Raw genomic sequence first — 27280 nt, 5'->3', positions numbered from 1 at the left:
TTCATAATAATGACAAGAAAATACTAATTTGTGGATCTCCTTACTTCTGGGTGCAGCTATGCTGCTGTTGTGGCTGGTGTATTCTGGGACATTTTCTTACCCCTTGGTTTGAGTGTGGTCCAAAAAAATCTCAGTTTGAAGGGCTATCTACCCCTTCCCCATACCCCCTTAGAATTGGGACACCCCTATCTTCACATGAATTTGCTAATCGAGGGGGAAGGGCTAAGGGGTAGAATTGGGATTGGGCCTATGTTTACTATATGTAACTATGCCAACTTGCAATCATTGTAGTATTAGTAGACTGCCTGTTTAACATCTGCAAATATTTTGTTAGTCTCTGAAAATACATTTTACAGATTGTAAGTTTATAAAAAAAGCCATCTTTATTTACTAACCATAATTACTAATACTGTACTGAGAGTTAGCATGTTTCATTTGGTAGACTTGAATATTAAAACAATCTTTGTTGCATTTGCTGGGATAGAGTTGTTCATTTGAATAAGTGAGAATACTGCTATCTGAACAAAACAAGCAGATAAAGACTGTTGACTTAAACAACACTTAAATATGAACAGAAGACATCTAAACAATCACAATCTTGCCCTGTACAGTTCAACACAGAAGTCAGAAATATTTCTTCTTTCTCTTTTTTTTTTTGGACTATTTAACACATTTAATAAGCTCTTCACAGGTCTCTTTCCTCTAAAAAAACAATCTCGTTTATGCAAATAAAATGAGCCCACTCAGTACACCGCATAGGTTCCACAAAAATGGTTCATGTTCTCCAAACACAAATCTTTTAGGTTAATGTACATGTTTATACAAATTTAAGTAGATCAAACATATCAACAATTGAGTTTTCCCCCAAATAAATCAAGATACGTGTTGATTCTGCTTATTTTAAGTAAAAAAAAAAAACTTTAAACAAGCAGCAAAAAAATATTTTTTGGGCGTGACGTGCTTACATGAAATAAATATGTATGTTAACACTGTAAAAAAAATCTGGTTGCCTTAAACTTTTTAGCTGAATCAAATTAACCGTATGAGTTCATTGAACTTATGTTAAGCTGACTTAAAACACCTTGCATAACTTATAGAATTAGGTTTAAACATGATTAACTTAAGTTACAATGACCTAAAGACACATGCTGTCAGGAATAACTGATCATATATTTTTTACAGTGTAGGCATTACTATGGTTTACACATTTTTACATTTATTTATACTGCCGCATATTTTTTAGTTTTAAAGATCAGACTTAATATTTATATTTTAGATGGTAATTAGGAGACAATAAGGTCACACAATACTTTGTAAAACTGATGCAATAGAATTGCCCATTCCTTTGAATGAAAACAAGCCAACCTGTGGCTGAGAGTATAAAGAGAAGCCTGACATGAATTTATTCTGCTCCATTTCACAAGTTAAAGGGCAATTTTAAAATAACATGACAGTCACTATGACACTTCATTCTATGAAGGCAACAGCTCATTCCATGTGTCATTTGTCATTACACCATTTCTATGCCATTGCACAGGCACACTACATTTCGTTTTCAGGTTTCTATCCGATCAAATGTGTACATGTCCTCTTGATCAGGTTAGAAAGGGTCTATACCATCTCTTACAATCTTATGGAAATTCTATTCTCTCAGTTGGATCGATTTAAGTGTGTACACGAAGGCTTTTCATTTCAATTACGAAGCTGTCAGTCTGATTACTAATGGATTATTTGGTTGGATGTAAACATAGCCTCTGTGAGGACCAAGCAAATCAAATGTATTCACATATATTTTTGGTCCTGACCAAATAAACCAAGAAAACAGCCTGAAATTATATTTAAAGTCAAAAGAATGTCTAAATAAAAAGAAAATAAAAATTCTAAATGCATCTTTACTCATCCTTATTATTTATCATGTGCCATTTACTCATCAAATCAATTACTCATCGTTCACTTGTTCCAAACTTGTTTGAGAGTCTTTATATTTTGTTAAATACAAAAGAAGATATTTTCTGCTGCGTAAAACATATGCTAGATAAAATGCTGGTTCATTCCAAGGTGGCGACCCCTGATTAATAAAGGGACTAAGCCAAAAGAAAATGAATAAATGATTTTTTTATTTTATTTACTGATTGCTATACTATTGTAGTTCAATGATTTGTCTGGCTAAACCAAGTTGCCTTGTAAACCCTATTAACCTATTTAAGCCTTTAAATTGTGTTTTAAGCTGAATACTAGCATCTTCCAAAACAACTAGTAAAATATTATGCACTCATTATGTCATCATAACAAAGACAAAATAAAATTGTTATTGAAAATGAGCAATTAATAAGTAATAATGAGAGAATTTTCATCATTAAACAGTACTTGGGAAATGTTTAAAGAATTGTAATTTTAGTTAATAATTTTGTGTACAGCTGTATACTACAAATGTGTATGTGTGTATCAAAACAGTTGTGAATAACATTTTCATTAATTATATTTATTTCCAAATAATTTCCAAATAATAAGCGCTCACTTAAAAATGCATAACTTGACACAGTCTGACCTTTTCAGGCCCAGAGGAGTCAAGTTCTAGTTGCCTGCAAACTTGATTCATATTGTGCATTACATAGACGGATCATGTAAGATTTCTTGACTGTGAACAGCTTTTATAGTACGTCCAAGAGAAAGACTGAGACAAACTGCCTCACATTTTTGGTCCTGACCTAATGAACCTAGAAAACTTCAATAAAACAGTCTGAAATTAGATTTATAGTCAACAGAATGTCTAAACAAAAATACAATTCAAATTCTAAATGCATCTTTACTCATCCTTATCATTTATCATGTGTCATTTACTCATCAAATCAATTACTCATCCCTTACTTGTTCCAAACAAGTTTGAGAGTCTTTATTTTCTGTTTAACGCAAAAAAAAAGATATTTTGAATAAATTCGGAAAGCAGCAGGCATATGCATTCATTGTTTATTTATTTATTTGTTTGTTTGTTTGTTTATTAATGTATTCATTTATTTAGTCATTTTTTGTATTATACTATGGATGTAAACTGTTTTTCTTATTCAACATTTTTTAGAATATTTTCTTTTGTGTTTAAGAGAAGAAAGAAACTCATACAATTTATAACCACTCGAGTGTGGGTAAATGATGAGGAAGTTTTCATTTCTGGGTGTTATCCCTTAAGGAAACACATTGTATATTTGATTGGTCACTTGTTCTCTTTGAATTTTGTGTGCCAGCTTGCTGACAACTACATGAGAAGAGAAAGATGCTTTTTTTATTTATTTCCTCTCTTCACTTACTGCCATTAGGATTTCACAGCAGTGATTGCCTGTTTTTTTCCCCAGTCATTTGTGCCCCTGTTTGTTTATGTGTGTTTAAGTCCTTTTAAGCCCACACAAATTTGAATGTTTGAACAAACTCAAAAAAATAAATGATTATTTGATGTTTACAAAATATGAGTTCCTATTAAAATTGACTTTTTTTTCAAAGATTGTAAGGGAGTCTTAATATCTCCTCGCTGATACAGTATGTCAGCCAGTAATCTGCGGTGTTGAGTTGTATTAATGGAGCCATGTAAGAGAATATGCCCGGCATTTGACTCCTAAAGCAAATGATGCAAAGATAATTCTGATTAAAATAGATGAGCTTGTGGAAAGCACTCAAGAAGCTATGCGTGAACTCTTAAAACAGTTTCAGAAGCAAAATCCATTCAGAAGCAGAACAAATAAAAGGCTATGTAAATAAAAGGGATAAATCTTCACTAACTTCAACCGAATAAACAGTCCTGAGGCCACAACAGCTGCTGGGCAAGTAAAAAATGCTGGTGATGGTTTCCATAGACACCAAACAGATGTTCGACGGCAGGCATCTCGGCGGTGGCCATCAACATGTGTCCTCTGAACGCTCCGTCGCCTCTCAGCCCTCATGTGCCGCGAAGAAACCTGCTGATAAAGATCAATGCAATGTCATTGTGGCTGGATTTGACAAATGCTTTCTGACCTCTATGGTGAGGTTTGGGAAAGAATGCAATGATTTATCAGATTTCCTCATAAATCTCATTTTTGGTATCGAGTTTCAACAGCTCTCTTGTTTGGGTGATACTGAACCCAAACCCCTGCTAGAACACACCAATGCAATTTGCGTCACTGTATCCTGGACATACGTAAACATAACAATGACACGGCTGAGATTTCTCACTCAAGCTTCTGTTCTGCTTCGACTGTCTGTGTACCACGATCACGTAAAAAATGTTCCTAAGACAGCGTTTTATGCTGCACGCATCCCATATGCAGCTGGTGCCTCGGCCTCTGAGACGAAGTCAGAATCATGGCCATCGAGTCGTAACTAACGGATACAAGCGTGTGTTAATTAATTCGACAGGCTTTGTGGATTGGGCTGGTCTGTCAGTATCTGTTTTTGCATTCTCTCGCTCTCTCGTTTTTCTAATTTCTCTGTTTCTGTGAAATGAAACGAGACGGCACTTAGGCAATCCAGACAGATGCTGCCGTAGGGTGACTAGCATGCTAATGCTAGCGCTATTTTGGAAAGAAAGTTGTTTTCTTCTTCCCTATTTTACAGCTTAGCACCATTTCAAGTGAGATAACTTATATACTGTGAAATGACAAGACATATGTGTGTACTAAAATAAGGCTGGTGCTAAACTGCTTTGTAAGCTTAGCGACTTGGTTTGTCAGAGTTATTATGGGTAATTTTTTCGCAGCTTACTCAAAGGGCCTCAAACATTCTCCCGATGCTTTTCATTTTTACTTTCAATCAAGTTCCTTATGCCCCTCTAGTCACACGCATACTTAATCGTGAGGCTATGGCATTTTAATGAGGCATTCCGTGAAGATGTGTTAACAAGCAAACTCAATTACCATGAGGTTTCGATGAGAGAGTAGAGGAAACAGATGCAGTGTTGAAATTTTCAAATGAAAGAGGGAGGCAAAAAAAGAGAATGTTAGTATTTTCATGGCGTAGTCGAGGACTGCGGCAAAGGCAAAATATCACAAAATTAAAAAGTTAAAATCACAGAAGAGGAGTGTTAAATGTGTACAGATGCTTAAAAAGTAATAATGGGAATGCACTATTGAGACGCCTGACATTACTGTGAATCTCTGCATATTCTTTAGCTGGATTACACTGTGTTCCAGTGAGTCAGTGTGTTTGGATAGAGGTCTAATTGCACATACATATCAGAGATTCAACTGCACTACATATTAGAGGTTTACTGAATACTTTTCATTTCAAAGAGTTTTCCATCATTTTGACAGATAAAATATGGCCTATTGTGTTTCTCTTTTTTAAAAACACTCCCTCGGTGAAGAATGCAAATATAAGAAATTGAAGAAAAGTAAAGACAATACAGTTTTAATTCCCTCCTAAGAAAAAGCAGACCATGAGGAAAACAATGTGAGAATTTGGGAGGAGAAATAACTTTTAAATGTGGTCCAGTAGAATAATTCATAAGCTATAGAACTTTGCATTATATTATTTAAAGCCAAGATCCTACAACTTGGAGATAAATAATTACTACAGTATGTTTGATAGTTTTGCCTTTATATGTTATTTGCCTTCATTCATTCATTTTCCTTTAGCTTAGTGGGTTTATTAATCAGGGGTCGCCACAGTGGAAAGAATCACTGCAACAGACTAATCCAGCAATAGTTTTACGCAGTGGATGCCCTTCCAGCCACAACATAGCACTGGGAAACATCCATACACGCTTGCATTCACACATATACTAAGGCCAATTTAGTTTATTCAGTTTACCTATATAACATGTTAACCACTGAGCCACCATCAATTTGAAATAAATGTATATACAAACTTCTTTTTACTCTGTTCTGACAGTTTCAGTCGCAGGATTTACTTATAAACAGAAATCCACAAAAATATAAATGCCATACTTAAACCATTAACTGAAATCTGAAGATGTTTCTTATTATAAAATGTTTAAATGAAAAATATTATAATTACATGATTAAATTAATTAATTTATCTAAATAAATTGTAATATATAGAGTACTGTTACAATTTTCTCAGTTTATTTATTTATTTATTTATTTATTTTTCTTGGTTTGTTTTCTGAAAAAAAAGTATTATTTCTTTTAGTTTTTTAAAAATTTTTCTTTAGTTTTATTTTATTTTATTTTTTTTAGATAAATTCATTTTTTTTACTGATTGGGAAAATACTTTATTTTGATCATCCCTATTGCACATTTTCTTGACTAAGGCCCAATCCCAATTCTATTTTTGTACCCCTACCCCTAACCTTTCCCCTTGGCCCTTGAAACAGAGTGTAAATGGAAAGGGCTTCAAAATTTACTCCTACAAAATAAGACAGCACTATAGCATCTGCACACCTCATCATATGACTGCTGTAGTTATTCCAGTTGCTTTATTTTTTGGTTTTTATCTTTAGGAAACCACTGAAGGCATATATCATGTTATTATATATTCTGTTATCATATATCATGTTATCATAACAATATAATGTGGCAATAAGATCATAACTGTACTGTGCATTTACACCATGGCCATATCCATCAATGTAAACACAAGAAAACAACATTAACATTATACCAGACACTGTAAAAAGCCCATTCCCAGCCAATAGACCACAGGTGTCAATTCCAGTTCCTGGAAGGCCGCAGCTCTGCACAGTTTAGTTTCAACCCTAATTAAACACACCGGATCAAACTAATTGAGTCCTTGCAGGCTTGTTTGAAACCTACAGGTAAGTGTGTTGGAAAAGGGTTGGAACTAAACTCTGCAGAGCTGCGGCCCTCTTTATGGATGTAATACATCGTAAACATTCGTAATGATGGCAAAAATAATAATTTGTGCATCTCCTGACTTCCGGGTGGAGCTATGCTGCTGTTGAACATGATTTATTATGGGAAATTTTCTTACCACCTGAAAAATCTCTTTGGAGGGCAATCTACCCCTCCCATTAGCCCTACACCTTCAAGCTAAAGAGAATTGGGACACCTCTACCCCTTCACGTGAACATACAAATGAGGGGTAAGGGGAAGGACAAGGGGTAAGGGATATAATTGGGATTAAGCCTAAAAGTTGCATTGTAACTAGTACATGCCAACTACTTCTCATTTGAGTATTAGTAAACTGTCTGCTTAATATCTGTTGATGCTGCTCCTTCAACAGACATTTAACTGACTATAGAGAACTTTGCAAGTATATGTCAACTTAACCCCAACCTAACAGTCTACTTACAGTCTAATGAGAATTAGTTGACAAGTAGATGCAATGTAACTTAAATTCAACAAAATGCGTTAAGAACCCATCAAAACAAAGTGATACCACTGATTGCTATACCACTGTTCAATGGATTACCTGACTAAGCTGCCTCTTAGACCCATTAACCTAGTTAAGTTTTTAAATTGCACTTTAAGCTAAATAGTATCTTGAAAAATAACATTATACACTGTCATCATAACAAAGACAAAATAAATTAGTTATTAAAATAAATAATTACAAAAAAATTAATGTGATAACAATTCTCATCATTAAACAGCACTTCTGAAATATTTTGTAAAGAATTATATTATATAAATACATTTTAAGCTGAGCATGTATACATGTGTGTACCAAAAAATGTGAATAACATATCATTCATAATATTTACTGCCAAAAAATTAAAAATAATTTGCTTACTTACTTAAAAATGACCTAACACGCAATTTTCGAACATCAAGGTATCACCTAACTTAATTTCATATTGTGCATTACATAGATGGTTCATGTAGGGTTTCTTAACAGTAAATAGCTTAACGTCCAAGAGGAAGAATGAGACAATCTGCATATGTTCACAAATATGAATAAACGAATGTTTATAAATGGAGCAGTGTTTAAAAGAACAATACTCAGCACAAATGAAGAGCAGATGGCAACAGATGGATCAGGAACACAGAGAGAGGAAAAAGCCAGTATCTGTTCATCTCCAGGAGAGTTGGATCAATAGAGGGCATGGTGGCCATTACCAATGTTGGTCTGGATGACTAGAGGGGTGAAGTGGCCCTTTTACTGTGTGCAGCTGCTCTCAAACAATGAAGCTCGGACTGACTGGGCTGCTCTGTAATGACCCTCCACAATGACTACAGGTGGACTCCAGCACTCTGAGAGCTTTATAATGGGGTCCAAATAGCATTAGCAGTAAGGCTACATTAAAAAAGCTGAATCACCATGCTAACTTTGGCCTGCTGCACAATGACACAGGCAACGGCTGAGAGGAGGTGGAGGGATGTTGTAGGCCAGAGAGCACTCGAAACGCTGACTCCTTTTTGACTGCAATTAAGTGGGATGGAGTCAGAGAATAATTACCGTCATGCAAATCTACTGCTAAGTGACGGGTTTGAAAATATAATGCTGGGTTTCTGGAGTGGCATGAAATACTGTCAATACAAATGAAAAAAAGGGAAAAAAGAAAGATAGCAGCTTGCATACAACAGGCAATCTTTTGGAGAAAGATATAAAATTAGAAAAGTGGAAAACAGCATATGAATAAATTAAATATGTTTAATATTAAAATTTCTTTTCACTTATTTTTATTTGTATGCTTGTTATATTTACATTATTATTTAACATTTTACATATACTGTATAATCAGTAAATTACATTAATACTGCAGCTATATTTTAGAGTAAAGTGCTCAATTGTGTTTTGTAAACTACTGATCTGTCAAACAAGTATATTAGCATTTATAGCATTTTTATTTTCAGAAAATGCTATAAATCTTTTCAGTCCTTATTTCAACTTAGTTTAAAGGCTAGAGCAACCAAAAAAAATTCTGTCATTAATTACTCACTCTCTTGTCATTCTAAACCTCGGAGGTCTCTGTTCATCTTTTTTAAACATAAATTAAATATTTTAGATGAAATCGGAGAGCTTTGGAACAACCTGAGGTTGAGCAAATAAAACATACTGTGCATATGATACAGTGCTCAGCATAATTGAGTACACCCCTTTTTGAAAATGAATATTTTTATCTATTTACACTGCATATATGCAATGTATTTTGGTGCATTTAAACAAAACAGATTTATTAAACAGATACATTTATTAAAATAACATTTTAGTCACCAAAATATTTAGAAAATTAAAAGATAATGTTTATGTTCAGTAATTTCATATGAAAATAACCTATTCCTTGCCATAAAAGTGAAATTACTGGATCAAGACAAAGGAGCTTGAAAAACATGCTAATATTAGATGAAATTTTCAGATGTCTTTTTCATCTAAAATCTTTATATGGACAAAACTAAACATAGGGATTAATCCAGCAATTTGTTAATTAATTTAAAATAGTTTCTTTCATTTTTTGTGCTATTTTTTAAGATGTGGTATCATCTACATTACAAATTAAATATGCACACAAAATCATTGGGGCAAAAAAAGTGTCCATATCTTGTACTCTTGAAATCCTTAATTTCAAAGGGCCCTTTCAAGTGTACAGTTTTGAGCACTTTAGGGTGCAATGACTCTCAAGTTGCTGACCATGAATGGTCTCAGTTTGGAGTGCGATTTGAATGAGCTTTTATGCAGTTTGTAAAACAGCTATCATTTTTGTTTCACAGAATCTGGTCATTTAAAGCAACATCATAGACATGATTACAGATTATTGCCTTAACAGTGCAAAATCACAAACAAAATCAACAATCTCCTACCAATTAAAGATGGAGAAAAAATTATGATTACACTACTTTCAGTGTTTATTACATTTGAGAACATTTTCGTTTAGTTCATTCATTTATTCATTCACACTTTTTGGCTTAGTCCCTTTATTAATCAGGGGTCACCACAGCGGAATAAACCAGCACATGTTTTACACAGCGCATGCCCTTCTAGCTTTCCATCACTGGGAAACACCCATACACTCTCACTAGCTCATATACACCAAGGACAATTTAGCCTACCCAATTTACTATAGCACATGTCTTTTGACTTGCGGGGGAAACCGGAGCACTCGGAGGAAACCGATGTGAACACAGGGAGAACATGCAAACTGACAGAAACTCACAGAAATGACCTTGCCGATGCTTGAACCTAGTGACCTTATTGCGGTGAGGTAAAAAAAGCTACCCACTGCGCCACCAAACCGCCATGGTTATTTCAAAGTTCATTAAAAAGTAAATATTCCAAGTGTAGCTTACACATCATTATTAATCTGTTACATTTTAAAACAAACTCTTTAATTTCACTTGAGAATGAACTCAATCATTTTATGTAAAATGAAAGAATTCAGTTGTCAGGTACTGCACTACTGTTAACATTCCATTCATTACCTGGACACTACAGCTGATGTCATGTTGCCATAGCACCAACACGAATTTCAAATGACTGTTTCAGAGCTCTTCATTGCTTCTCCCTGTTATTTCTCTCACTTATTTTGTCACTAGGGCCTGTCAACATTAAGCATGGATTAACACATGTATTCATGTTGACTCAGTTGCCTAATTTCCCCCAACGTGATTGTGACTGTAGAACAGTGCTCTGTCTGCAAGGATTAGTCTGCTTAATTGACTTGTAAAATTTGTTAGCTGATGAATAATTATTTACCTGTAGAGTCTTAGCGCCTTTTATTTGAACCCGAAAGGCTCTATGTGAGATCAATTCCATTATAATTGCAGCTGATGGCAGAAACGGCATATAAACATTCATTGCTAATTTGTGAGAAGCATCAAAACAGAGCTGGGGTGATTTTTTTGAGATTATTGAAGTAATGAGATTGAGGACGATTGTGAGACACCACTTTTATTCAGTTTAAAAAAGGCTAATGGAAACTTTATGCAGTCAAAGTTAAAATATATTGCAAATTTTATGTGCAAATCTGTAATGGAAAGTATAGACTATTGATATTATGTTTTTTGGGAAACATAATAAGTCATGACTAGGTTGCTAGTTTCTCCAACCAAAATGTGGACATTACTATAGAAATGTAGCAGTGAACTAATGTACAATGCTGTTTAGGGAACCCATAAAAAGCCAACAAATGCCTTTTTGAATTATACTTTGTTTTAGAAAAAATCTATGTAAAGTGGCACATTGTTTAAAAAAGTACCTTATTCTGACTAAAACTTTCACATAACCTGAAAGAAAACAAAGGGTTTGGATGTTGAACTTAGGTGTTCTGTTACCGTTTGTGAATTTAAAACACAATACCAGTCTGGATATTGCCAAAAATACATTACATGTGTCAAAAATATAGATTTTTTTAAAACCAAAAAGTCATTTCAATTTTAAGTGAAAGAAACATATTCCATAAATATGTATCTTGTAAATTTCTTCCTGTACCTTTATACTGCATTGTTAAGCACATGATTTAAACGACTTTAAAGCCAATTTTATGAGTATTTTTATTTTACATTTTTTGAATCCTCTGACTCCAGATATAATGGCCCGTTTCCACTGAGTAGTACAGTACAATACGGTACGGTTCGGTATGATTTTTTTAGATTTTCCACTGGCAAAAGGTACCTAAAAGCGAACCGTAGCAGGACAAAAGGGTACCAAAAGGCAAAGCTAGACGCGAAGCACAACACAATTGGTTTACAGAGATACGTCACCAGCACATACACAAGTAGAAGAATGAAATCAAAGGAAGCGCCATTTTTATATGCACAGCTTAGATGTTACACCGTAATAATACATACATATATTATAAAAGCCATGGTCAACCCGAGCTCAAACAAACATTGTTGTCGTCTTGATGAACAGCCATAAAGCCAAATAGAAGAGTAGAACTAATCTTGTGTCCCGTAGTTGTTTACAAGAAAATCTAAAAGCACGAGCGGTGCTCACCGCATGTCTATATTTAAAATAATTAAGTTTTTGAGCTCATATTAATAACATGTGCTTGATTACTAAAGTGCTTCTGACATACGATTCTTTCCAAAAACCCAAGACTGATGAATGAAAAAAAACAAAAGAGAAGCCAGAAAAAACAAAGGAGCAAATGTTTCTTTCAGCAAACTAAAACATGAACAAACGGCCATGTTTAACTATTATCATCATCTTTTGGACTGTTATGAACTCAGAATGACAGAATTACTCTCCAACAAGAGGCTACATGTGCTGGTGAAGATTAAAGATACAGATGAGAGGTTTGCACTGACTGTAGGCTATATGTTGCGTGTTTGTTTGTTTTTTTTAACCCAAAAAAGGGCTAAATGTATGCTGTGTGTAGTTTGTCTGTAATTGGTAACATATCGGAGACTGTAAGGGTCTGTATGTGTTCATATATTTTGCATTTATTTATTTATTTTATATAATTGCTATTTCGCACTATAATTGGCCTGCAGTTATAATCAAACCATGCTCATAGAAAGGTTAGTTCCCCTTCGGGGGGAACTTCAGCACTATAAGTGGATTTGATTTGTAAAATCCACGCATTGGGAGGTTCGGTTCAGAAGCTACTCGTCTGAAAGAGTATTGAACGGGCCAATTAAGAATGATTTGGCAGCGCAAGCCTGCGCAGGTGAGCGGCATAAGCAATCAACTGAGTATATAAGCTCACCTGGCGCCAGCAGACGCTATCCTTTTCGCTTCAGAGACTTTCTGATCGAGTCGATGAGGGTTCCTCCTGCTGTGACCAGCGATTCTGAGCGAACGAGAGCATTCTCCCGGTCCAGAGTGTGTACACGCAGTGGCAGATGGTCGAGCTGGGTTTCTCCCTTGCCTGGCGTTCTTTGGGTCCGGTCCTCCAGAGCGGTGCGTATAAGGTTGCAAACTTCACAGAAAGAGCAACACAGTCGTGCAGCACGTCCTTATCAGGACGGCGCTCCGACTGTGCGTTTCTGGATGCGGTGGTTTCCTGTCCTCGGATGATGGGCGCGGGCACTGCGTTACATGTCTGGGGGTCCAGCATGTTAATGCGCTGCTCGCGGGCAGTTCATGTCGTCATTGCGATGCCATGACTGTTGCGCAAGATCGCGGTTAGCCTTTGCAAAAGGGTGAACCACCCCAGTTGTCCCCTGCTCTGCAGCGGGCACTCGGGCAGATCTGAGGGTTTCAGCGAGAGATAATCCGTCGCCCACGGGCCCGCGGACCTCCCGCTCCTCTAAGCGCTCCATCCAAGCTTCGGGCGGGGGAAGCGATCCGTCTAACAGATGGTAGCCCTTACGCCCGATGACACCGGAGACCAGATGTCCACCGCGGCATCGGAGGGTGGGCTTTCATTGTCCGATGATGATCCAGACCCGCTCGCCCCCTTCGGGCTGGTGAGCGCTGTCACTACGGATCCTGAAACGGACATGTTAGCCGTGCTTTCCCGGGCTGCTTCGGCCGTGGGTTGGAGATGGTTTATCCCCCAGCTCCGCGGCCGGACCGACTAGAGGGGCGTTCCCTTCTTCCCGGAGGTGCACAGTAGGCTCACGCGGTCTTGTAAAGCACTTTTTTCTGCTCGTGCTGCGTGTTCCTCCACCCTAACCACTCTTGACGGTGAAACAGCCAGGGGGTATGTGGCGATTCCTCAGGTTGAGTGTCTCTTCTTGGCGGGGTCCGCCTCGTCTCCCATCCAAAGCCTGTAAGTTATCTACCTCCCTCGGAGCTAGAGCTTACATAGCTGCGGGCCAGGCTGCTTCCGCCTTGCATGCGATAGCCACCTACCAGCGCTACCAAGCGCAGGCGCTGGCCGAGCTGCACGAGGGTGGGTCCAACCCAGGCTTACGAGCTTCGCACCGCCGCCGACTTAGCTCTTCGGACTACTGAGTCCGCTGCGTGTGCGTTGGGGAGGACGATGTCCACATTAGTGGTCCAGGAGCGCCACCCCTGGCTGATATGCGCAAAGTCGACAAAGTCCGCTTTCTTGACTTCCCCATATCCCCAGCCAGGTTCGGCGACACTGTCTGTGAATTCACCCAGGAATTCAAGGCGGTGAGAGAGCAGTTGGTGGGTGATGTCTTATCGGCGGTCCGTAGCCCGCTCCGCCCGCCGTGCCATTCATACCTGCTCCTCGCCGAAGGCGCCCGCCTACGAGAGCTGCTCCGCCCCCGCACACGCCTCTGGCGAAGCGAGCGCGTCGGGCACCTCGGAAGCAGGCAGCCCCCCTGCCCAGAACGCCGCTAAGTCCGGCAACGGACCGCGAAGCGCCCCTGGGACAGGCCATCTGGAGAAGAGGGAACTTGCTCTTTCCCCGCTGGAGGGCGGGGCCCCATTTCCAACGGCACTTTTTACTGCCATGAAAACAGTATGAAAGGGCACTTTTCACTTCCCCAGATGTGACAGCCCGAAATCTGCCAGTCTGGGACGCTATGCTTTCTAGCTTGCAGATTCGGTGCGTTTCGCCAGTGGCTCACGAGCGCTGGGAGGACGGTCTCCTTTCTCCCACCCCTCGAGCCTCCCCTCCGGAGCTCGGGTTTGGAGTGAGAGCAAATATCTCACCTCCAGCTTTTCCGTGGGACCCGCGAGCTTCCCGGATCAGCACACCCACTCCGCGCTGCCCCACTGCTGGTACGTCAGCGATTGTAGCGATGAGTCCATTAGCGAGAGCTCTGCCTGCCTGGTTAGCGCGGGCCAGCTCTTCGCGGTGGCTCATACGCACAATCAGACTCGGCTATGCGATTCAGTTCGCGAAACGGCCCCCCAAGTCACGGGTGTGTATTCACCAGGGTCAGCCCCCTGTCCGCCCCTGTCTTGCGAGAGGAGATTGCTGTCCTCCTGGCGAAGGATGCAATCGAGCCGCTCCCTCCAGCCGAGATGGAGAGCGGGTTTTACAGCCCACGCTTCATCGTGCCCAAAAAGAGCGGTGGGTCACGGCCAATCCTAGATCTGCGCGTTTTGAACCGCTGCCTGCACAAGCTGCCGTTCAGAATGCTCACGCAGAAGCGCATCCTCCGGTGCGTTCGTCCTCTGGGTTGGTCTGCAGCATTAGACCTGATGGACGCGTATTTCCATGTCTCCACTCTTCCTCGCCACCGACAGTTTCTGCGGTTTGCGTTTGAAGGTCGAGCTTGGCAATACAAAGCCCTCCCCTTCGGGCTCTCTCTGTCTCCGCGGGTCCTCACCAAGCCCGCGGAGGGTGCCTCAGCGCCCCTTCGGCTCGCGGGCATCTGCATACTCAATTTCTTTACGACTGGCTGATTTTTGCCCTCTCTCGGAGCAGTTGATTATGCACAGAGACAAAGTGCTCTGGCACTTCCACCTGTGGGGGTTTCAGGTCAACCGAGAAAAGAGCAAACTCGCCCCCGTGCAGAGGATCTCTTCTCTCGGGCTGGAGCTGGACTCGGTCACCATGGCAGCGCGCCTCTCCGGAGAGCGCGCTCAGCTGATGCTGTACTGTCTGAGAGAGCTCGACAGTAAAATAGTGGTCCCACTGAAACTATTTCAGAGGCTCCTGGGGCATATGGCATCCGCAGCCGCTTCATGCCGCTCGGATTATTCTATATGAGACCACTTCAGCACTGGCTTCACGATCGAGTCCCCAGACGCGCATGGCACGCGCGCGCACACCGAGTCTCTGTTACTGCGCTGTGTCGCCGCGCCCTCAGCCCTTGGAGCGACCCCTCGTTCCTACAGGCCTGGGTGTCTCTAGAACAGGCGTCCAGTCTTGTTGTCGTTTCAGCAGACACTTCCAACACGGGCTGGGGGGCTGTGCGTTGCGGGCATGCGGCTGCGGACCTGTGGAAAGGTACCCAGTTGCATTGGCATATCGCCTGGAGCTGTTGGCAGTGTTCCTCGCTCTCCACCGTTTTTTTCCGGTGCTGGAGCGGCAACACGTGCTGGTCAGGACGGACAGTACGGCGGCGGTGGCGTATATCAGCCGTATAGGGGGTACGCGCTCTCGCCGCATGTCTCAGCTCGCCCGCCGTCTGCTCCTCTGGAGTCATCCGCGGCTGAAATCGCTGCACGCCATTCATATTAAGGCAAGCTCAACCGTGCAGCCGATGCGCTCTCACAGCAGCCTTGCGTCCTGGAGAATGGAGACTCCACCCCGAGTCTGTTCAGCTGATATGGGCGCGATTCGGGGAAGCCCAGATCGATCTGTTGCTTCCCCCGAGATCGCTCATTGCTAGTTGTTCTTTCCCTGACCGAGTGCTCTCGGCACGGATGCACTGGCTTACAGCTGGCCTCGGGGCACGCGCAAATACGCGTTTCCCCCAGTGAGCCTGCTCGCGCAGTTACTGTGCAAGGTCAGAGAGGACGAGGAACAGGTTGCTGGTTGCGCCCCTCTGGCTCAACCGGACCTGGATGTCAGAGCTCTCCCTCGCGATAGCCCTCCCCTGGCAGTCCCTTCGAGAGAGCACCTACTCTCTCAGGGACAGGGCACCACCTGGCACCCTCGCCGATCTTTGAAGAGATTTTAGACGCGAGGAAGACTTAGGTAACCTCCGATTGCGGTGGCTAATACCGTCACTCGGGCTAGAGCCCCCTCCCCGAGCGCGCCTATGCCCTGACGTGGAGTCTATTCACTGAATGGTGTGTCTCTCGCTGAGAAGACCCCCGTAATTTGCCAGATCAGCGTTGTGCTTTCTTTACGCCGAGAGAAGTTGGAGAGCAGGCTGTCGCCCTCCACACTCAAGGTTACGTGGCTGCCATCTCCGCTCTCATAACGCGGTGGCTGGCAGCACCGTGGGAACGCATAACCTCATCATCCGGTTCCTCAGGGGCGTTAAGCGAATTAATTCATCGCGCCCCCTCTCATGCCCTCTTAGGATCTCGCCCTCGCTACACAAGCCGCGTCAGATCCCTTCGATCCTCGACTCAGTATCTTTCTGTCCCTGAAGACAGCTCTGCTGGTCACGTTGATATCGATTAGAGGGTCGGGGACCCGGAGGCATTTTTCGGTCAGTGACTCGTGCCTATAATTGGGCTGGCTTCTCTCACGTCCTGAGACCCCGCCCGCAATATGTGCCCAAGGTTCCTACCACTCCGTTTTAATACGAGGTAGTGAGCCTGCAAGCGCTGCCCTCGGAGGAGGCAGACCCAGCCCTTCTTTATTGTCCAGTTCGCGTTTTGCGTATTATCCGGACCGCACTCAGAGTTTAGATCATCTGAGCAGCTCTTCGTCTGTTATAACGGTCGGCAGCAGGGAAGTGCCGTACCGAAATAAGTTCCCACTAGATTGTGGATGCCTTTCTTTCACTATCAGAGCCGAGATGAGCCGCGTCCCCCGAGAGCGCGTGCGCACTCCACTCGGAGCTTCGCATCCTCTCGAGCGCGCGCACGCGGCGCCCCTCTAACAGACTTCTGTAGAGCTGCGGGCTGGGTGACACCCAACACATTTGCAAGGTTTTACAATCTGCGAGTGGAGCCGGTTTCCTCAAGGGTATTAGGTAACCCTTGGTGATTGAGGAAACAATTCGGTAGGGTGTTGAAACACGCTTGCTGCGCCATTTTCCCTAACACGGAGATACGTGCGCCTTTTTATCTGTCAGTAAAGTTCCCCGTCAGGTGAGCCCTGCAGATTCCTCCGTGGCCCCCAGCACTGACTCAGCGGAGGAGTCACTTGCTGGCCCACTACGTTGTAGGTCTGCCCGCTGGTCAGCCCGCGTTTTGGGTAAAGGTGCCTGCTATGCGTGATCCCCACTAGGCGATCCCATATGCTTATTCCGCCACGGTTAAGTCCCCCCCCTGGGCGGACCCGTGTCTTCCCTCCCCGCTAACCACTCTTTTGCTATGCGTACTCCCCCTTTTTAGGGCTAGTCCATATGTAAATTCTGCCATCTATCCCCCCTTGGGTAACGGATGGCCTCCGCAGCGTCCTCCCTATCGGGATTGCACGCTTCCCAACGTACTGTCGTATTTTCCTAGAATTATCTAGATGCTCACGACTTCCCAAAAAATATATATAAATCCGTAAAACTTCTGTTGAAGTAGGATAAATTAGGGCCAGGGACACGTTGGAGGACCGCGCCCCCCATGATGCGGGTGCGTCACGCTTGCTTGACTATCTCCTCATCGGGGGTGTTGGTAAGGTGCAGTCATTATGGCGCTTTCAATGGGCTCCCAATGCGTGGATTTTACAAATCAAATCCACTTATAGTGCTGAAGTTCCCCCCGAAGGGGAACGTTCGAGGTTACTAAAGTAACCCTTCGTTCCCAGAGGAGGGGAACGGAAGCACTATACTCCGTCGCCATAATGACTGTCCCTTAGCTGTTGAAAGTCTCTTCAGCTTAAAAAGGATAGCGTCTGCTGGCGCCAGGTGAGCTTATATACTCAGTTGATTGCTTATGCCGCTCACCTGCGCAGGCTTGCGCTGCCAAATCATTCTTAATTGGCCCGTTCAATACTCTTTCAGACGAGTAGCTTCTGAACCGAACCTCCCAATGCGTGGATTTTACAAATCAAATCCACTTATAGTGCTTCCGTTCCCCTCCTCGGGGAACGAAGGGTTACTTTAGTAACCTCGAACGTTATCAACATTTATACACAAGTATTTATGTGCATAAAGTATCTGCTTTGTAAGAACTGCTTCTCTAATGACATTTGAACGACCCAAACAGCTTTACTTTGATGTATCCTCAAGCGAGAATGATGTTGACTGAAATTTACCATAGGTACCATTTTGCTAGTGGAAATGCAAACCTGATAAAGATGACCCGTACCGTATCGTATTGTACCATTAAAAGTTGAATATCAGCCAAATATTGTCCTACCATAACAAAGTATACATCAATTAAAAATATTTTTATTCACATTCAGGAGGAGGGTGGTTGAGGAGGGGGATCGGTAAAATGAGGTGACAAAATTAGCCCTGGTAGTAGAAATTAAACCTACTGTATTTTGCATGTGTGAATGTTGAAAGCATCTCTTTTTTCCTACCCCGAACACAAAAGATCAATTTCCTATCATAAAGAGCCTTTTGTGTAATGTCAGGTTAAGTCACCTTTATACAATGTGCTGTAGATTGTCAAGCTGTGTTAAAAGGATGAACAGGCAAACAAAAGACAGATAACTACATTTCATGATTGCATAACATATTCAATATCTCAAGCATGCTGGTAGCAGAATAGTAGTGGAATGATGGAGCAGTTAGTATAAAATGATTAAGTTTTGTTCAGAACATTACAGGTTCTTGATGGAACAATCAATGCCAGTAAAAAACTAAGAATGTGTCTTCTTCTGAGAATGTGTCTTTCAAAGTTTAGTAACAGAGGGATCTTGCTTCGGGATGTTGTGCAGGGTATACATGTATACACATATTAAATAAGCATGATAGCAAACATGACAAGAATCAGTGAATCATATCACTGTTGCTCTCCAAAATAAATAATAACATAAAATGTTCATGTACACAAACTCATACCATCAGAGGCAAACCGACAGATGTGTAAGGCTCAAGATTAAAAGAGAGAGCCCAGCCAGCTTGAAAAGATGAGTAACCCACAAACACACAACAGCCCAGGGAAAGACGCTGTACAAAGATTCATTCAAGGTCACATTCACACAAACACACTTGTTCACCTCAGGTCTTCCAGTGAGGTGTCAGTGGAGTTACATCACTCAAAAGTAATGACATTTCTCTCTCCCTCATGCACACACTTCACAACCGCAAGATTAGTTTGCCGAGACCCCACTTCTCCGTCCATTTCAGAAACACACTGCTGTTGACAAGGTCACACCCTTCCTCCTATAGCTTGGAGAATAGAAAAGAAAATGAGGAAAAGGAAGAAAATAAGATTCTCCACTTCTGTCTCTAATCTTATATCAACGAGCAGAGATCATCAAATCATCATCATAATAGAGAAAGGTATCAAAAACGGTCACAAAATAAATAAATCAATGTTGTAGTTGTTGTAGTGGTGTAAGTTTCCTTAATCATTTGACAAACCAAAAATACATTGACTTGTAGCTCTCATAAACTGTAATATACACTGTTAATAATTTCCTGTAGAATCTACAGTAATTTACTGTAGACTTACTGTAACTTATGGCCCATTTCCACAGAGTGGTACAGTATGGTACAGTAGGGGTCATCTTTATCAGGCTTGCGTTTTCACTGCCAAAAGAATACCAATAGTGAGCGTGCTGTATGACAGAAACTTTCAGCCGACGTCATTCTTGCTCGAGGAAATGTCATGAAAGGGTCATTCACATATCATATGAGAAGCAGTTCTCACAAAACAGATGCTTTATACACATAAATACTTATGTATGAATGTTCATTACCAACCTTTCTATGAACATGATTTGACTGCAGATGCGAATAGTCTTCTGTAACTTCTGCAATTATATAAAATAAATAAATGAATGCAACATATATAAACATACAGACCCCCTACAGTCTCTGATATGTTATCACTTACAAACAAACTACACACAGCTTACATTTAGTATTTGGATTTTAAAACGACAGCAACATATAGCCCAGTCAGTGCAAACCTCACATCTGTGTCTTTAATCTTCACCAGCACACAGGGTCGGAGCAAGCTGAACTGGCACTATAGGCAAACGAGTTCACGCTGCTCTCAACCCAATAGTGAAAACGGAAGTGAGCGGTTCGCTAATTGAAAAGCGGGGTTGGGGGGGTACCCTATTCTGGTGTCCTTAAATCTATGGACATGCCGGCCCTGCCAGCACATGTAACCCCTTGTTAGAAAGTAATTCCATCATTCCAAGTTCTTAATAGTCCAAAAGGTGGTGATAATAGTTAAACATGGCAGTTTGACATGTTTTAAGTTGCTGAAAGAATCATTTGCTCCTTTGTTTTTCCCGGTTTCTCTTTTGTTTTTCCTGGCTTCTCCTTTGTTCTTTCGCACTTCTGAAAAGATTGGATGTCATAAGCACTTCAATAATCACTCGCATGTTATTATCATTACCTTAAAAAGTTGGTTATTTCAAATATAAACACACGGCAAACGCACGTGAGAAAGTGAAACCGGTCCTCAAGTTCATCAAGAAGACGACAAGGTTTGTTTGAGCTCAGGTCGACCATGGCTTGCTATTATATGTATATATTATTATGGTGTAATGTCTCGGTTGCATTTTTAAAAATGGCCGTTCCTTTGTTTTCATTTTCATGGCTTGTCGCACAAGCGATTGACATATCTCTGTAAACCAACAGCTTTCAGTTGCACATCTTGCTCTGCCTTTTGATACCCTTTTGTTGTACCCAAAAAGTGGTGCAGTATGGTTCACTTTTAGGTACCTTTTGATAGTGGAAACGGCCATAAAAACGTACCGAACCAAACTTTACCCCTCAGTGAAAATGGGCTATTAGTAAATCAAAGACAGCTAAAAATGCTGCATCCGCTGTGTAAACATATGCTGGAGAAGTTGGTGGTTCATTCCGCTGCTGTGACCCTAAAATAATAAAGGAACTAAGCCGAATATTTTCAGGAAAATATTTTGTTCACAAAATTAGATTTCTAAACTAGATTTCAGTGTTATATTCTTTTTATGCAATGCCAAGATGCCATTTTTTTAAATTATTGAAACATATTTGACAAAGTATTTCCAAAAATATGGTTTTAGCAACATTTCATCTTCATTTCTTTTTTTCGTTTTAATCAGTACAATGGTTCTATTTTATTTTCTACATTCTGTTATATAAATAGCAGCACGGCTCATTTACAAATAACCACAGAGAACAGGGAAGAGGTGCTTGAAGAGGTCAGTGCATTTAGCAGCTAAAACTTTCTATGCAGACGTTTCTAGAATAAGGTCAACATATCACAAAGCATTATAGAATTGGGGTTATTACTGCCTCAGAGCAAAAAACTCACTCCAAAGCATTAGTTATAAAGCCTTCCGCATTGTTTAAGTTTACAGCATTAATTCATCATAATAATTTAGCCTTCCAAAAGTTCTCTAAGGATGACCTTGTGGTTAAATGTTAATACAGCACAGAGCGCTTTGAAAGTGTATACTGTATGTGGTATGAAAGGTTACTTCATTAAAATATCAATGCAAAGAAGGAATAAAGCAAAGATTATATCAAATGTCATTTGCACCTAAATGCTTAAAGGGATAGTTCAACCAAAAAAATGTAAATTTACTCTCTATGTATTCCCTTTCAAGTGGTTCCAAGCATGTATGTGTTTCTTTACTCTGTTGAACACAAAAGACGATCCTTTTTAAAATGTTGGAAACCTGTGACCATTTGTCTTTCTTACACTGTAAAAAAAAATATATATGATCAATTAGTCATGCGTTTAGGTCATTGCAACTCATTAAACTTATTAACTTCATAAAAGGAAATCATGTTCTTACGTTTAGGTCACACTTTATTTTGATGGTCTGTTTGCTGAATGTAAGTTACATTGTATCTACATGCAAGTACACTGTTAGGTTGGTGTTAGGGTTTAAATTAGGGTTGGGGTTAGTGTATGTTGACATGTACTTGCAAAGTTTCTTATAGTCAGTTAAATGTCTGTTGAAGGAGCAGCATCAACAGATATTACGCAGTCTATTAATACTCAAATAGACCATCAAAATAAAGTGTTACCTAATTTTTACACAAAGTTACACAAGCTGTAAAACCTCCTAGGGTTTAGTGGCCACATACATGGACAGCATATTTTAGCTCTTAAGTGGCTATATCAAACACTTTGAATACTTTATATTTTGTTACAGACATACAGTGTCATCCAGCAACTGAAATGTCCCAAACACTATTTTTAACTGTCCAAAAAGGGGGGGGAAAGAGTCTTTACTCTCTGATAGTCAAAACATGTTAAAAAAAATAATAATATGTTACATATGCATTAAAAACGTTTTAGTCTTAAAAAAGTGTTTTATGTAAATTCGATCATGAGTCTACATATATGGACATCCTTTTTCTCTAAAAGTACATCATATCAAAAGATGATACTTAAGTTTTATTCTAATTAGGTTCCAATAAGCCCAAATAGTAAAGAGAAATTAAAAAAAATGCATGTACAAAACACCTTGGGCCTTAAGAGGTTAAGTCAGTTTAGCATAATATAAAATCATTGGCTCATAAGGTTAATTTGATTTAGCTTAAAAACATAAGGCAACCAGTATTTTCAATAGTCAATAGTCAAAAGTCAATAGTTACAGGTTTCTTTCTTCAAATTATCTTATTTTGTGTGGGTTTATATCCACTTGATAAAGAGTAAATAGTGAAAAAATTGTCATTTTTGGGCAAACTATTCCTCATCCAAAAAACAAACATTTGCTGCCCATTTACTCAACTTCATGGATATTCTGATGATTTAGTTAATTTTTTTATTAAATAAAACTTTAATGAAGATATTTCAGAGCATGATTTCTAATATTTAAATTAATGGCTATCATCATTTTGAGAAACAAAATAAATAAATAAATGAGCAGGCAAACCCAAATTAATAACTTTCTTTTGACAACACAAAAAATCTTTTAAAGTGAATCAATCAATCTGTGAATTATTTAATCTGTATAATCAGTATATAATTACCTATAATCCAGCAAATGGCCCTGCACATAATTGTGCGGAGATGTAATTGATAATATTGCTATTCTTATCATTATCGTTCTTAGAGTGAACATGTCTTAATTCTCACCTATTCTTTGTGTAAATTCCCCTCATAAAGTTCTTAGTGAAGGAATGAAGCATGGCCCTAGATTAACAGACATTTGTATTCATGTGAGAGATACGAGAACAAGCAAAAGTTAATGAATTCATAGTCCACCATTTAGCTCAATATTGATTAGCTCCTCCAGCGCTGCAGGTTTAATTTTTGGTAAGAATCCATTGTGTGTTTTGCGTGAGAGTGTTTGTGTGCATGCAAGTGAATCTCTGCGTATAGCAATACACCTAGACGGAATTGCTTAATGATTTTTCTTTTATCTTGAGTTTGTCTATAACAGCTGGCATTGGCTTCAACGTTTCCACAGAAAGCAAGCCCATCATTAGAAACTACAATTACATGCAATTACCTTCTCCTTTAGAGGACATGAAGGAACAAAGTACTTCATGTTCCTTTCTGTGTGTGGAGTGTGTACACGTGCATACGCTCTCAGCATGGGGGCAATTATTCGAAAACTCAGATGCTTGAACCTCTAAAAGCTCTGACTATTCTAAGTACTTTCTTTTATAAGGAAAACAAATTCTTAAGGGAGCACAGAATCTGCACTCTTTCAAACAGTCAAAGAGGAGTATTTGCTACCAGTGTAACTAATATTCAGATGTGGCTGTTCTCTGTTTGCCTTCTTTGTGGGGAGCAATTAACCACTCTTCATGATTCTGCGACACGAACACAATCAATTTAGCTCTCAGTGATCGTGCTTCTGTGTCAACAGTTCCAAATTTAAACATGAAGTCTTCTAAGGTGCAACAAATGTTAAAGTATAAAGACAATAACCCAAACTGACACTTGTATTTATGTGTTCACCAATCACACAGAAGCAGCTACACTAAATGTTGAGGTGATCTGGTTTAAATCAAGGTTATTATTTTTGCTTTAGTTATTATTGTGATGCTATCTTTAAATTTACAGTACAATTCAGTTTAGTTTTGTATCATTATGAATGCAATCGTTTCTTTTTCCATTGCTCTTTGAATTTTCTATATTGTATTTTATTTATGTCAAGTGACAAGACTTTTGTCTAAGCAAAGTCAGAACTTATACTGTCCTAATTAAATAATTCAAAATCAAGGCAAAATCATATTTTATTTTTAGAAATAAGTGTAATATAGAGGTTTTTGCCTTTCACATAAGTCCCTTCTGATACCAAATGATCAACGAGAAGTCAAGTTATTATCTGTTGTTCCTAAAACTTGGATAGGCAAGACTTATATATTATATATATAAATGTAACTATTCTAAGTTTTATCAGTTTAGTGGGTTTAGTCATTTGAAAATATACAGTTTTAAAGGAGGAGTGACAGCAAATCACACCCCTAAACCCAATACACTGGGGATGAAAAAATCACAAACTCTAAAAAAAAAATAATAAAAAAAAACATTGTACAAATTCATACCAATTAGCCACTAAATCAAAAGGTTATGCATTTGCATAAGATAATGTTTGATAATAATACTTTTGCATTATCCAGTCAACAAACAAGGCAAAATATTTTTATTTTAATTTTTAAATAGTGATGGGTCATTAAATGATTTGTTTATTGTGAATGAATCTTTAACATGACTCAGGAACAAGGTGTCATTTCAGAGAGTGGTTTGTGTTTATTCTGTGACCTTGGATGATGTTAAGAACAACATAGGCTCATTCTGAAAGCGTAGTCCTATATATGTTTCTGTAGACCACAAATTATGTAGCCAGAGGTACATATGGCTGCATTAAATTTTTCAAATAAATGCTACGGGGCGGTATGACGCCATTCCTTTTTGAGCTTAGCAGCTGACCGCTTACATCCGTATGGACAGCTTTCCCGCTGTAACCAGCTTATTCCTTCAGCTCGCCATGTACGTCGGTAGACTTGAGACACAGAGAGCAGTTGACCACCATGATGGGGTTTAAGTCCGATGAAGAACGATTCCAGAAAACAAGACAAAAACAGAATCCAAAAAAAAAAAAAACAAAATAAACAATTAAATAACGGTGAGAATGTGGAAAACATGGTAAAAATCAGGTGAGGGCTTTTCTTTTTCTGGATTGCTTTTAAAATTGTTGGTTGGGTTTAGGGAAGTGAGTGGGCTGGTCAATCAATACAATTGGTTGGGTTTAAGGAAGGATGAGGGTGGGTCAGTCTGTCATTCAGTCAGTCAAACAGTCAATCAACAGCGCACACAAAAGAGTACACAGCGGCCTCTCGTGGATTCGCAAAAACAAAAATATAGGACAAATCGCGGTCTCCAGAAATGTCTATAGATGTACGTTTTCAGAATGAGCCTGGGTTAGTTAAAAATCAAGTGTTTAGTTGATTTTAATGCAGGTTCCTTGTCGCTAAAGTAAACATGACACCTTTCTTCTTCAAACATATGGCCTTGTTATCTTGCGTTCAGGCAGAGCATTAAAGAACCACATCTCCATCACTTGTTACAACTGAGGTCTGCATATTTTCAATTTGGCTGTCCTTTAAAAAAAACACACACCTGTATGTTGATTTTAATACTGGACAGGCCATTCTGTCACACATCAGACTGACAATCCATAAGCTCATCCCAGTTGCTCTTTAGGTGCTTTGAAATGACTGACACGTTATGCCACTGTGCTGACAGGAACCGAAATGTCTGCCATATCTTGACTGCAGCATTACTCTGAGCTTCATCTCTCAGTTCTATCCAAATGCCAGCGATACCTTTACAATTCTTTATATCTCTCAATTTTCAGTTGCCTTCCTCCTGCTCAAAACAAAATATGACTTTAAAGGCCAACGTGCTGACAGGCATCGTTGAGAAAAAATGATATCTAACCAGGGTGCCTTAGCAACAGAGTGACACTGCAACTACCTTTGATGTCCCGCCGTGCAGACAAACAGGCACATACACTGCCAAATCTTATTGAGGGGAAGGGGAAAAAAGTGCAAGAAAGAACAAAACAAGCTGAACTTTTCTGAAATTGCTCCTCCGTGTCTCCCACTTGGCGTCTCTCGTCACCCTCTCATCTATTTCTCACCCTTCTCTTTCTCTCACATCTCTCGACTGCCTTGTCTTCTTTTTTCACTCTTCCGTGTCAGCTTTTCATCTAGCTATTCTTCAAGGAGCTCAGTCGTCTTTGTTTTTCTCTTTCCAAACACATCCTTGTACAGCCTTTGAGAGTTAGCATGCTAACTATGCTACATGCTAGGATTAACTCTCTAAAGATAATGCATGCCATGACAAAAAAAAAAAAAATTGATTGACATGTGTGGAAATTATCTGGCATGTAGAGTTGTGAAGCTAAACTCTCCTGAGTGAACACTAGCAGTCAGCATATAAGCATTCGTGCAGAGATCTACTGTAGAGTAGGTGTACGCACGCACATGTATGTGTTATCTGAATATTTAACAAACAGAGGGGAGTAAAATAAGTAAAAGGGAAAGCAAAAGCTTCATCTATTAGTAACTGAATTTATTAAAAGTAAAATAGAAAAAGACACAATTGGCATATTATGTAAGGGTTTTAAAGTGTCACTAACGACCAAAATGCATATTTTGCACAGACAGCATCACGCTCTCTCTCTTTCACACACAATAACACACACACATAAACAGCACCAAGCTTTCTCTCTCATTCACACACATATAGACAGCAACAAACAAGCTAAACATAGTATCACGCTCTCTCATGAGAGAGCGATATTGTTAGACTGCCCGCTCCCGTTCAAATTACACCAGTTATCGACCACTCCCGCGCTTTGTTTAGAAATTTATTCCTGCACCTCAAGAAATCTGGTCGGGTCCTGCTGGAATGCAGACCTCTTGATGCAACT

The 27280-nt window shown here is 39.9% G+C and overlaps 1 protein-coding gene across 1 annotated transcript in view; it reads right to left on the bottom strand.

Moving 5' to 3' along the window:
• Nucleotides 1–369: 369 nt before the first annotated feature.
• The window catches only part of LOC141376138 (uncharacterized), a 1062333-nt gene continuing 1035422 nt past the window's right edge, over nt 370–27280 (bottom strand). Inside the window, exon 4 of the transcript XR_015499526.2 lies at nt 370–3944. The gene's annotated coding sequence lies outside the window, so the exon portion shown is untranslated. The remainder of the gene's footprint in view (nt 3945–27280) is intronic.

Source organism: Danio rerio, chromosome 9, assembly GCF_052040795.2.
Source record: "Danio rerio strain M-AB ecotype USA chromosome 9, GRCz13ab, whole genome shotgun sequence".
In the NCBI taxonomy this organism is placed as follows: Eukaryota; Metazoa; Chordata; class Actinopteri; order Cypriniformes; family Danionidae; genus Danio; species Danio rerio.
This window is presented reverse-complemented; position numbering and strand designations above follow the sequence as displayed.